The sequence below is a fragment of the Quercus robur genome, chromosome 9 (genome assembly GCF_932294415.1).
Source record: "Quercus robur chromosome 9, dhQueRobu3.1, whole genome shotgun sequence".
NCBI lineage: Eukaryota > Viridiplantae > Streptophyta > Magnoliopsida > Fagales > Fagaceae > Quercus > Quercus robur.
The window spans coordinates 25,008,852-25,019,777 of NC_065542.1; positions in this window are offsets into that span (position 1 = coordinate 25,008,852).

Genomic DNA, 10,926 nt, shown 5'->3' on the forward strand with positions numbered 1-10,926 from the left:
AATTATAATGGGTAAACCCCAACCCACCAAATTACCCAATTATCAAAATTAACAAGGGCAAAGAGAACTCCAAACAAATAAAAATTCAGAAAATTGCTAATTATTTCTACTTTCAGATAAACACTTCCATTGGCACCCAAACAGAGGAAAACAAACACATAACTCTCAAAAGTGTCAAACTTCACACTTCTTTTTCCCCTCATTTTCTCAGCAACCAAACACAGCATAACAAAAAAAAAAAAAAGGAAAACAAAGAAAAAGGAGCAGCTTTGAGTTTCCACTGACCTTAGTGAGAGCATTGGAATCAGAGTTCAAAGGCTCTCGCTTAGTCCACCGCTCCCTGAGTTGAGCGATGGTGTCTCCGACGAGAGCGAACACGCTCTTAACCTCGTCAGAGAGGTTGTTATCTAGGTTGAACGCATAGGTTAGGTCGCGCTTGCTTTGAGGCAAGCGAGGTTCGCCAGGAGAAAGCGTGTAGTGAGAGACAATGTGGAAGCACGTGGAGGAGGTGTTCAATTTTCCCGAGTTCATGGTCGAGGTACCGTTGACGATGTCAGCGACGCTGCACTTGGGTCTTACGATTTGCTGTACGGTGAAATCGTTGAGCTCGCTGGTGACGTTGAGGTTGAAGTTTTTCTAGTAAGTCTCAAGAGCTGACTGGAGTGCTTCGTCGAAGTCGTCGGTGAAGTTCAACGTGTTGTTGATGTAATGTTAGCATACATTACACCCCTACATCGGAGGATTTGGTATTGGGAAGGTGGGTATCACTGATCTGTCTGCCATTGCCATTAAAACAGGACAAAGAGATAGAGATTAATTGAAATAAAGAAGAAATTAAGAAATCGAGAGAAAGGGGAGACCTTTGGGCTGAACTGATTGGTGTTGGGAAGGTGGGTACGCTTGATGACGATGCGAGCGATGAATTCTTTGACAGTATTTTAGAGAGTGCTTGATGTGGGTATGGGTTTACAAAGGAGTTTTAGATTTTATCTTGAGGTTGAAGATAAAAAGATGTATCGAGATTTTTTGAGACACTTACTCTATTTTGCTGGGAATTTTTCTGGATTTTCAAAGAGAGTATTTGAGTGCTGTTGTTTGGTTGCCAAGAAAGTGAGGGAAAAGGAAATGACAAATTTTCTTTGTGGTTTCCAAGAAAAGGCAAGAAAGGACAGGAAAATGAATGGATTTTAAAATTGAGAAATTAAATTTTTTTTTTTTTTTATGGGAAGGGCTGGGTTGAATTTGGGTGTGTTGTTTTTGGGTTAAATGAGGTTCAATGGGTTTTTAGTTAAAATCAATAATCACTGGGTCTAATTGGATTGATGCCCATTTAACCCAACTAATAATTAGGTGGGTTTGGGTTCAATTAAAGTGGGCGGGTTTGGGTGGGCAAATGGGTTTAGGCTTACTTTGACACCCCTAGTTTTTTTATTTGATTGTCATTGTAGTTGGGTATTAGTTGTTGTTGGGTGTGGGTTAAAGAGTTTGACTATTTATTTTATAGATAGTTAACATTACTTAGTTAAGATCCCAATATTGTGAATTATAGAACTTTGTTTTGTTAGTGTTAATTTTTGGAGTATTTATTTGCATGGTTTTTGTTATCAAAATTTTATTCATCATTTCTAGGCTCTTATTGTTATTATGATCTTACAAGTTTCTTGACTTTATTCATCATTGTTTTGGGTACGAAATGGGTAGTGAATGAATTGTAATGAATGGGTATGAAATGGGTATGTAATAATGCCCTTTGAATGGGTATGAAATGGGTATGTAATGAAATGGGTGACTTATGGATATAAAATGAATTGAAATGAAATGGGTATGTAATTCATGCCCTTTGAATGTGTAATGAAATGGGTTTGTAAATGTTATGGGTATGTAATTAGATAAAATGTTGTATACTTTTACATTTTGGCTTTTTTTTTTTTTTTTTTTTGTATTGGGTATGAAATGGGTAGTCTTAGCATGACGGAAAAAGGATTTGGGCATGAAATGTGTAACGAATGTGTAATGAAATTCATACCCTTTGAATGAATTGGAATTTGTACTTTGTGTAATTTGACTAGATAAAATGTTTTTTAACTAACATAGTAACTTGACTCTAACAGGTTCACAATGCCTGAAATTGATATAATCCTATACCACGGTGGTCCGCTTAAGAATGTCAATGCGAACAAGGGATTGCCATTTGAAGGGCCGGGTATAAAGACCTATTATACCCAAATTGATCGTAGGTTGAAGACCCTTGATGAATTGAAGATAATAGTTATGGAAGAATTGTGTGCGAATCCTGTTGTACACAACATACAAATTACTTATCGTATGCCACATGAAGTCCTGCAGCACCGGATTAACTACAAGTATATGGCGATAGAAATAGACAAACATGTAAAGATCATGTTTGACAAGTTCGAGAGAATACCTGCAGTAAATGGTATTGAGTTATACATACAGTTGGAGCCGCGTGCAGAAGTTGGTATCAAGGAAATCCAGCAAACAACCACAAGTTTACAGGTTACAGTTCCGGATGCTCAATATGAGTATTCTACACATGTAGAGGATGATGATGTTCATGCCGATGATGATGATGATGATGACGATGAGAGCGATGATGACGACTATGTTGAAGAGACTACTGCCATTAATGGTGAAGATTTTGTCGATAGAGATGAGTTTGAAGAGAGGACTGAACAAGGGGACTTTGGGGACTTTGAAAGGGACATTGATGACAATGAGACATTGGACGGTAGTGAACCCGATGTAGACAATGTTATTAGTGTCCAACACATATCGGACATAATCCCTGCCTACGCACCTTATGCCTTATCATTTTCTGCAAATACTTGGGAAAATATGGTTGATCCTTCACATATTGAGATACCATTTGTGTCTACTTGGAGAGAGGGGATGAATTTGTGCAAAGGGTTGACTTTTGCCAATAAAGTGGAGGTGAAGTGCGTATTAACAATTTGTGCCCTCAAGGAAAACAAATATTTTATGATCAGTAGGTCAACGACGAAAAAACTTTGTGCGAAATGTGTGGATGAGTCATGTAAGTGGTATGTCTGCGCAGTCATGAAGCCCAATCTCCACGGACTATGGATGGTTACTGTGTATGTGGGCCCTCACACGTGTATACCGATTGGGGTGCGAAATGATGGTAGAATGATGAATTATAATTTTATAGCATCAGACATCCTTAAGAAGTTATGTGAGGATCACACTACCCCAATTATGCATCTATTATACTACAATACTTTTGCAAAAATATACACCAGCACTATTGTTGTGCATTTCTTCTCAAAAAAGAACAAAGATCCTAGGCTATATAATAATATGTGACAAATTAGAAAGCGCATAATATGTGACAAATTAGAAAGCGCATAATAAAGAATGATTACACTCATACCAAGCCAGATCAACCATAGGCTGTATGATGTATCCCATGACCAGCTTGCATGACTTAGCTGGTTCTTTTTCCTCATTCATTTTATTGGGGTCAAGCAAAATGAATCAATTTTTTTGGCTAAGAGATAAATAATGCAGCCACCTACAACAACTTAACTCAATTCATTTTATTTTTATTTCTTTTTGCTTGAAAGGAAAGATTTAAGCACAAGACTAGTACTACACAAGCAAAGATTAAGAACCTCATTTGACCTTATCAACAACATCCTTTGTTCTTCTTTCACTACCTCACCTAAACTGAACCAATACCAACAGTTGCTTCATGTATCAGAAAGTCACTTTTTATTTTATTTTATAATAATTGTTATTTTTTATGTGTGTGAGAATCAGAATTACCCCACCATATCCATATCTCAAAGCTGACATGCCCATTGCCCACCCCTATCGTCAATTGTTATAAAAACCATGCCCAATTTTGTCCTTTTAAAGTCACCTTTTTTTTTTTTTATGTGACCCTTTTTTTTTATTATAAGGAAAAACTTGTCACCCTTTTTAACTCTCTGTCCCCCCCTACATTATCAATCTCCATCCAAATCCATTTCCACAGTACTCTCTCTCTCTCTCTCTCTCTCTCTCTCTCTCTCTCTCTCTCTCTCTCTTTGTGTGTCCAATGCGTGTGTGAGTGAGCATTAAAAGAATGAAAACAGAAACACAAAAACTTTGAAATGAAACATTGAAAGAGCAATTATGCGTCCTCCCTCCACATAGGTTTTTACATCTCCTTGAATCAACATAAGCCATGCTTTATTGGGAAATTTCACATACTAACTATGGTGAATATCCTCTTATTTCACCTTTTTCTTATTCCTATATGGTCATCCAACAACACACATAGCAAGGAATACCCATTAAGCTTTTTATCACTAAAGAAAATTAAAATTTGAATTTTTATTAAAAGCCCATAAACACAATCTTGATTCTTGAATGAGAAACAAAATAAAGAAAACTCCTTTATCCATTTATTCTCAATCCCACCAAAAAAAAAAAAAAAAAAAAAAAAAACGAAATTCTGATTTCAATGACATCTATGTCTACAAATATAAAGCAATTTTAAACAAAACCCAAATGGGCATGTATCAAAAGCAACTGAAAACCCAAGTAAATCCACAACCCAGAAACAAAAACAACAGCAGTAACAAGTCCTTCAATCAAAATAAGTTCTAACATTTAGATTTCTAACAATGTGTAACCCACCATGCAAAAAGCCCAAATCTATAACATAAATTCAGCAAAAGAGGAACAGAGAATTGTTACCTAGCAAGCGAGATGAAGAACGAAGACCATAAATAAAGCAGAAGAGAGCCCGTGGAGACTGAGAGAAAAGGGTAGCTGATTTGGGTATGAGAGTGAGTGATTTTGAAAGTTTAGAGTGAGTGAGTGAGTGAGTTTGAGAGCGCGGAGTGTCTAAGAGTCTAAGAGTGAGAGTGTGTAGTGTCTGAGAGTGCAAATAGGTTTTAAGTGGTCAAAAACGTGTTTCTGAAACTCGGTTTTAGAAGGAAGTTTAAAAAAAAAACGTTAAACATAAATCAAGTTTTTAAAACTCGATTTTGTAAAGCGAGTTTTATAAACTCGATATCCACGTGGAAAACTCTATCCATGTCATTATATGAAAAACCCCAAAAACAAGTTTTAAAAACTCAAGTTTTAGTTTAATCTCGAGTTTTAGAAACTTGAGATGCTAGTTTCACATTTTCTTTCAAAACCGAGCAACTAACGAAATTGTTAGTGATGATGCCGAAAAATAGCCAGTAAGCCACAAGGTCTTTACGTGCTCCTGACAAGAACCTGCACAATGCAAAAGCTGAAGACCTTAAGAGGAGTACCGGTATGGTACCGACCAAATACCCTCTGATGGTCAAGTTAGAGAAATCTCTTGTTTACAACTCTAAAGTGCTAAAGCGGGGTCAATTATGCGTACCTTCGTTTGTGAGGGTTTTGGGGTTTTTATAGTAGTGTAGGACCAAAATTCATGCCTTGATCCAGAAGTTCTTTCCTTATAGGAGAGAACCTCTTTAATCCATGTATCTTCCGGAATCCTTTCCTTATAGGAGTCTTCTTGATTAGAGGTAAGCGTGGGGCGCAAGATATTTCCTTATACACGCATGCGTGGAGACCAAGCAAGGCCACATCAGGGTCGTCAGCTTCGCCTACTACCTCGTCAGGGTCGTCAGCTTCGCCTACTCCCTCGTCAGGGTCGTCAAAGATTCATATATCCCCTTCAGCTTATTCTCTTCAGCTTACTGTCTTCAGCTTACTATCTTCAGCTTACTGTGTCCAAGATGCTGCCATCAGGTATGGGGTGGAGTTGTAGACTTTACAACAAGGTTGTCTCTCATGAGTGAAGTTGACAACCTTGTTATGTCCGTCGCCTTTTGTTTCGTCATGGGTTAATTACAAAATTACCCCTATCAGTTAGCATAGTAAAGTTATTTGGAAAGAGTGTTCCCTATTAAGATATAAAATTTTTTGTCAAAAAAAGATTTAAAATTCCTTTCCAATATATATATATATATATATATATATATATTACCTATATATTAAAAAGCGCGAATGCACTTGGTGAATGATGCTTTTTTGTTGAGCTACTTGTCTGCTATTTGTTTATTATTTCAGCACCTTTGTTTTTTTTTTTTTTTTTTTTTTTTTTTGGATTGAGTTTGTCCAGCACCTTCTTGTTTATTGTTTCTGGGTAAGCACCTTTTTCCTCTTTCTTTGTTGTTGTTTCTTTATTGTTTCTTGTTTGTTTGTTTATATCTATTACCTATTTTATTTGAGCTTATCTCTTTGTTAGCCTTTATGTCAGCCAGCACCTTCTTGTTTATTGTTTCTGGGTAAGCACATTTTTCCTCTTTCTTTACTGTTATTTCTTTATTGTTTCTTGTTTGTTGTTTATATCTATTACCTATTTTAGTTGAGCTTATCTCTTTGTTAGCCTTTATGTCAGCCACCTACTCTATTGATGGAAATTATTTTTTTGCTTGTAACTTTAGTTGTTAGAGCATCCACATTAGTGGATACAAAGTCTTACAAAATACAAAAAATCCTTCATTTTACACATTTTGACCAAAAAAACACCTACATCAGTGGGTGTAAAAATGTGCATAAATGCACAATTACTACAGTAACCGTGCATATAGGCACGGTTACTGTAGCACTTGCATTTATTATTTTATTAATTTTTTCTCTCTCTTGTCTCTGGTTGCTCTCCATTTTTCTCATTTTTTCTCTCTCTTGTCTCCGCTTCTTCTTCCTTCTCTCTTCTCCTTCTGGCTCCAACCCTCATCGTCCTCATCACCGGCCTCACCGACTTCGGCCTCACCATCCTCATCACTAGTGCCGCCGGCTTCGTTGGAACCCACGTCTCCATGGCCCTGAAGCGACGAGGCGACGAGATTTTGAATGGGTCTGTTCGCCGACTTGAATGGGTCTAGGGCCAATTGGCGTGGGTGATGACTTTGGGTCTTGAATGGGTCTGTTCGCCAACTTGAATGGCTTTAGGGCCGATCGAGGTGGGTGATGACTTTGGGTGATAAAGAATGAAACTTTGAAAAAGAGAGAGGCAATGAGGGCGAGATAGGTGATTGAATGGGTTTCGAATTAGGTCTGAGAGAGAGAGAGATGTGATGAGGGAGAAAATAATAAAAAAATTATTAAAAAATGAATATTTTATTAAATAAATGTGTAAAATAGATAAACTGACTTGAGTTTATTGTAAAAATTGATGTATAAAATAGAAAAAATAACTTTTTTTTGTACAAAATAGATGAAAAGTTTACCTCCATTGATATGGATGCTCTTAGCTACGTAAGAAGTGGGGGGCTTTTTAAAGCCGAATGCACTTGGTGAATAGTGCTTTTTTGTCGAGCTTCTTGTCTGCTATTTGTTTATTGTTTCAGCATTTTTTTTTTTTTTTTTGACCGAGTTTGTCCAGCACCTTCTTGTTTATTGTTTCTGGGTAAGCACCTTTTTCCTCTTTCTTTATTGTTGTTTCTTTATTGTTTCTTGTTTGTTGTTTATATCTATTACCTATTTTATTTGAGCTTATCTCTTTGTTAGCCTTTATGTCAGCCACCTACTCTATTGATGGAAATTACTTTTTTGCTTGTAACTTTAGTTGTTAGTAGGGGTGGCAATTCGTGTTCGTGTTTCGAGTTCATATCGTATCAATTCATGGGTATTCGACTATATAGGTGTGGGGGCTGCAGCCCAAAATAATGAGTTGGGCCTTAGGCCCGTCCGAGGAGGTAACGTGGCTCAGCGATCCACGTTTTAAGCCTTATCACGGGAGACAAAGAAAAAAGGTCCGAGAAGGAATTCCTCCTCGGACACTGAAAATCCGGAGCAAAGGTACGTCCAAGCCACTGAAGCCCATCCCCTAAATACGTGAAAAGGGTGGAAACACAAAATATCTCAGCAAAAGCTGCCACCACCACATTGAATGCACTACAACTACCTTCCTAGCCGCATTAATGTGGAGAAGACCCCTGAACAGTGTTGCCTTAGCCACCGCAACTCACAAAGGACTGAAAGAGGTGTCTGATGGGATGGGTGCTCAAGTGCAGGTTTGGATGATCAACAAGTGTAAAGCCCAGATGGTAAAGAATGGTCTATATAATGTATAGAAACCCCCAAAAGGAGAGGAGAAAAAAAAAAAAGGCAAGAATACTGTGGCATGCAAAGAAATCCTAATGTACTGGTCTGTATACATAAATATAACTTTGAATCTCCTCGGACTAGAAGATTTTTCAACGTAATGGTTTTGTTCTTGCTCATGTGTACCTTTGTCTCATGCAAGTCTCTGTCTAACTTATCTAATCTTAGTTCTTAAGCCCATACTCTACTAAATTCATTGTGTTGGGCTTTTTGGATCAAAACTTCACACGATTGGGGTTTGGGCTCCAAAAATTGTCCTCCCACAATTGAAAACTAGTGGTACTCTATCACCATTGGTCATCCCTTATATGGCATGAAGAGGAAGGCTTATCCTTTTATTGTGGGGACAATTTTTGCCTAGACCAAGTGTTGCACTTGTAGTCATTTTTGGCTTGGAGAGTCCCACATTGGAAGGAAAGCCTTCCTCTTCATGCCATATAAGGGATGACCAATGGTGATAGAGTACCACTATATGGCATGAAGAGGAAGGCTTATCCTTTTATTGTGGGGACAATTTTTGCCTAGACCAAGTGTTGCACTTGTAGTCATTTTTGGCTTGGAGAGTCCCACATTGGAAGGAAAGCCTTCCTCTTCATGCCATATAAGGGATGACCAATGGTGATAGAGTACCACTAGTTTGGTTACCAAACTAGTGGTACTCTATCACCATTGGTCATCCCTAACCAAACTAGTGGTACTTTATCACCATTGGTCATCCCTTATATAGCATGAAGAGGAAGGCTTTCCTTCCAATGTGGGACTCTCCAAGCCAAAAATGACTACAAGTGCAACACTTGGTCTAGGCAAAAATTGTCCCCACAATAGGTTAATACTAACCCAACATATTTATTAAATGGATCAAGATTCCTCAACCCTAACATGACCCATTTATTAAACGAGTCAGTCATGTCGACCTGTTTATTAGATTTTATCAAAATGAAAAAAAAAAAATTATGAAAAAAACAAACAAATAAATATTTTTAATATAAAATTCAAAACTAATGAGTAACTACATCACAAATAATCATTCAAAACTAAAGCATATCCCAATATCACAAATAATCAATCACAATATGTCAAAGAAAATAAATCACAACAACTACTAAGTTTATATACCTAGAGTTTGAAAAGTATATTGGTAAAATGTTATTTAATTAAACGGGTCAAACAGGTTCTATTTGTTCAACACTAACTTAACTTGTTTATTAAACAGGTCAGCCGTGTCAACCTGAATATGACACGAATCCGTTAAGTCTCAACCCATAGCCTACTAATTTTGTGTAGTGTCGTGTTAGGTTTGCGGGTCACGTCAAATTTTGTCACCCCTAGTTGTTAGCTACGTAAGAAGTGGGGGGGCTTTTTGGTCTTTTTATCCTCAACTCTGTGGGTAGGGTAAAATCGTAGGGGGGTATTTCTGTCTTTTCGCCTATTAACCCTAGATGCTTCTTCAATCTTCCTGTGTGTGCCTTGTCATTTTGTTCAGCTGCTAAATTTCTTCACAGCCGCAAATAGAGAATACGGTGAGATACAGAGATGAAAGAAAAAAAAAAATCAGCTGTGAGCCAATCGAGAGAGAAAAAGGAGTAAAAGAGGCAAGTGTAACTCTGTTGCAAAAACTAAAGCTATGTCTTGCATAACTCTGTTGCACACACAAAATGTGTTCACTTTCCATGGTATGCCCAAAGATTAAAACCAAAAAAGAAAAAAATGCATACATTTTGCTAGTGTAACTATATATAGAAATATTTTTGCTAGTGTAACTAATTAAACATATATACATACTAAAAATTTAATTTCTACACTGAGATAATAAGTTATGACCATACGATGTGTGATTCTCTTGGTAATACCTACGCATATGCGAGGAAATGAAATAGCTCTCTTTATTGAAACAATTTTGGTTACACCCAATTCTCTTCTCAAAATCACTGTAGGCGTATGTATGTTAGAAAAATGCTTGATGCACTAAAAGTTTAACAGAAGTCCTCATGAACTATCACTTCAGTTTGGGAAGCAGGTAAAAAAAAAAGAAACTGCAGTATAGGTTAATAGCCCATTTGGTAATGTTGTTCTAATAACGTTATTTGTATTTTTTAAAAATACGTGTAGATGAAAAAGTATGTGAAAATATGTATAATATTGTTTAAAAACTGAAAACTGTTGTTTAAGTGCATGTACCAAACAACCCCTAAATTGCTCATGACATATGGGTCAATCCTGAACAGAAACAAAGCTTCATTTGTAGCATAAATTCGTAGTATCCAGTAAAGCTTGTGTTCATTTGGGATAGTACACTGAGGAAGGAGGGACGAAAACAACACTCAAACAAAAAACAAATGAATACAGGACACCTGCAATGGTATGCCAATATAACAAACTCAAACATTGTAAATTCATATTATGGCTTTGTGGTAACATATTAATAAAATTACGAGATAATTAGTTTCTCTGTGTAAAGTGCCATGACTTTTGAGCTTCAAGTTTTGCATAAAGAACAAAAATTCAGGCAAAACTCATGGGGGCACCTCCATTGCTCAAAAAATAGAAACTTCAGCTCAAAATATCTTCAAGACCACAGTCAAATTTTTTTTTTAATAGGTAACAATATTTTATTGATAAAAGCTATGTAGTGAACAAAAAGAAGAGTAAAGACTTACAAATATCATGTATTATGTAAAAGTGTAGCAGCTCTTTATATTCAGCAATGGAACAGTAATTGGAAAAATCCCATGCAAGAGATCAATCAAATATATATATCAAAGAAGCAATGTTGTCAATTGACTCACCAAACCCTCCGTATCC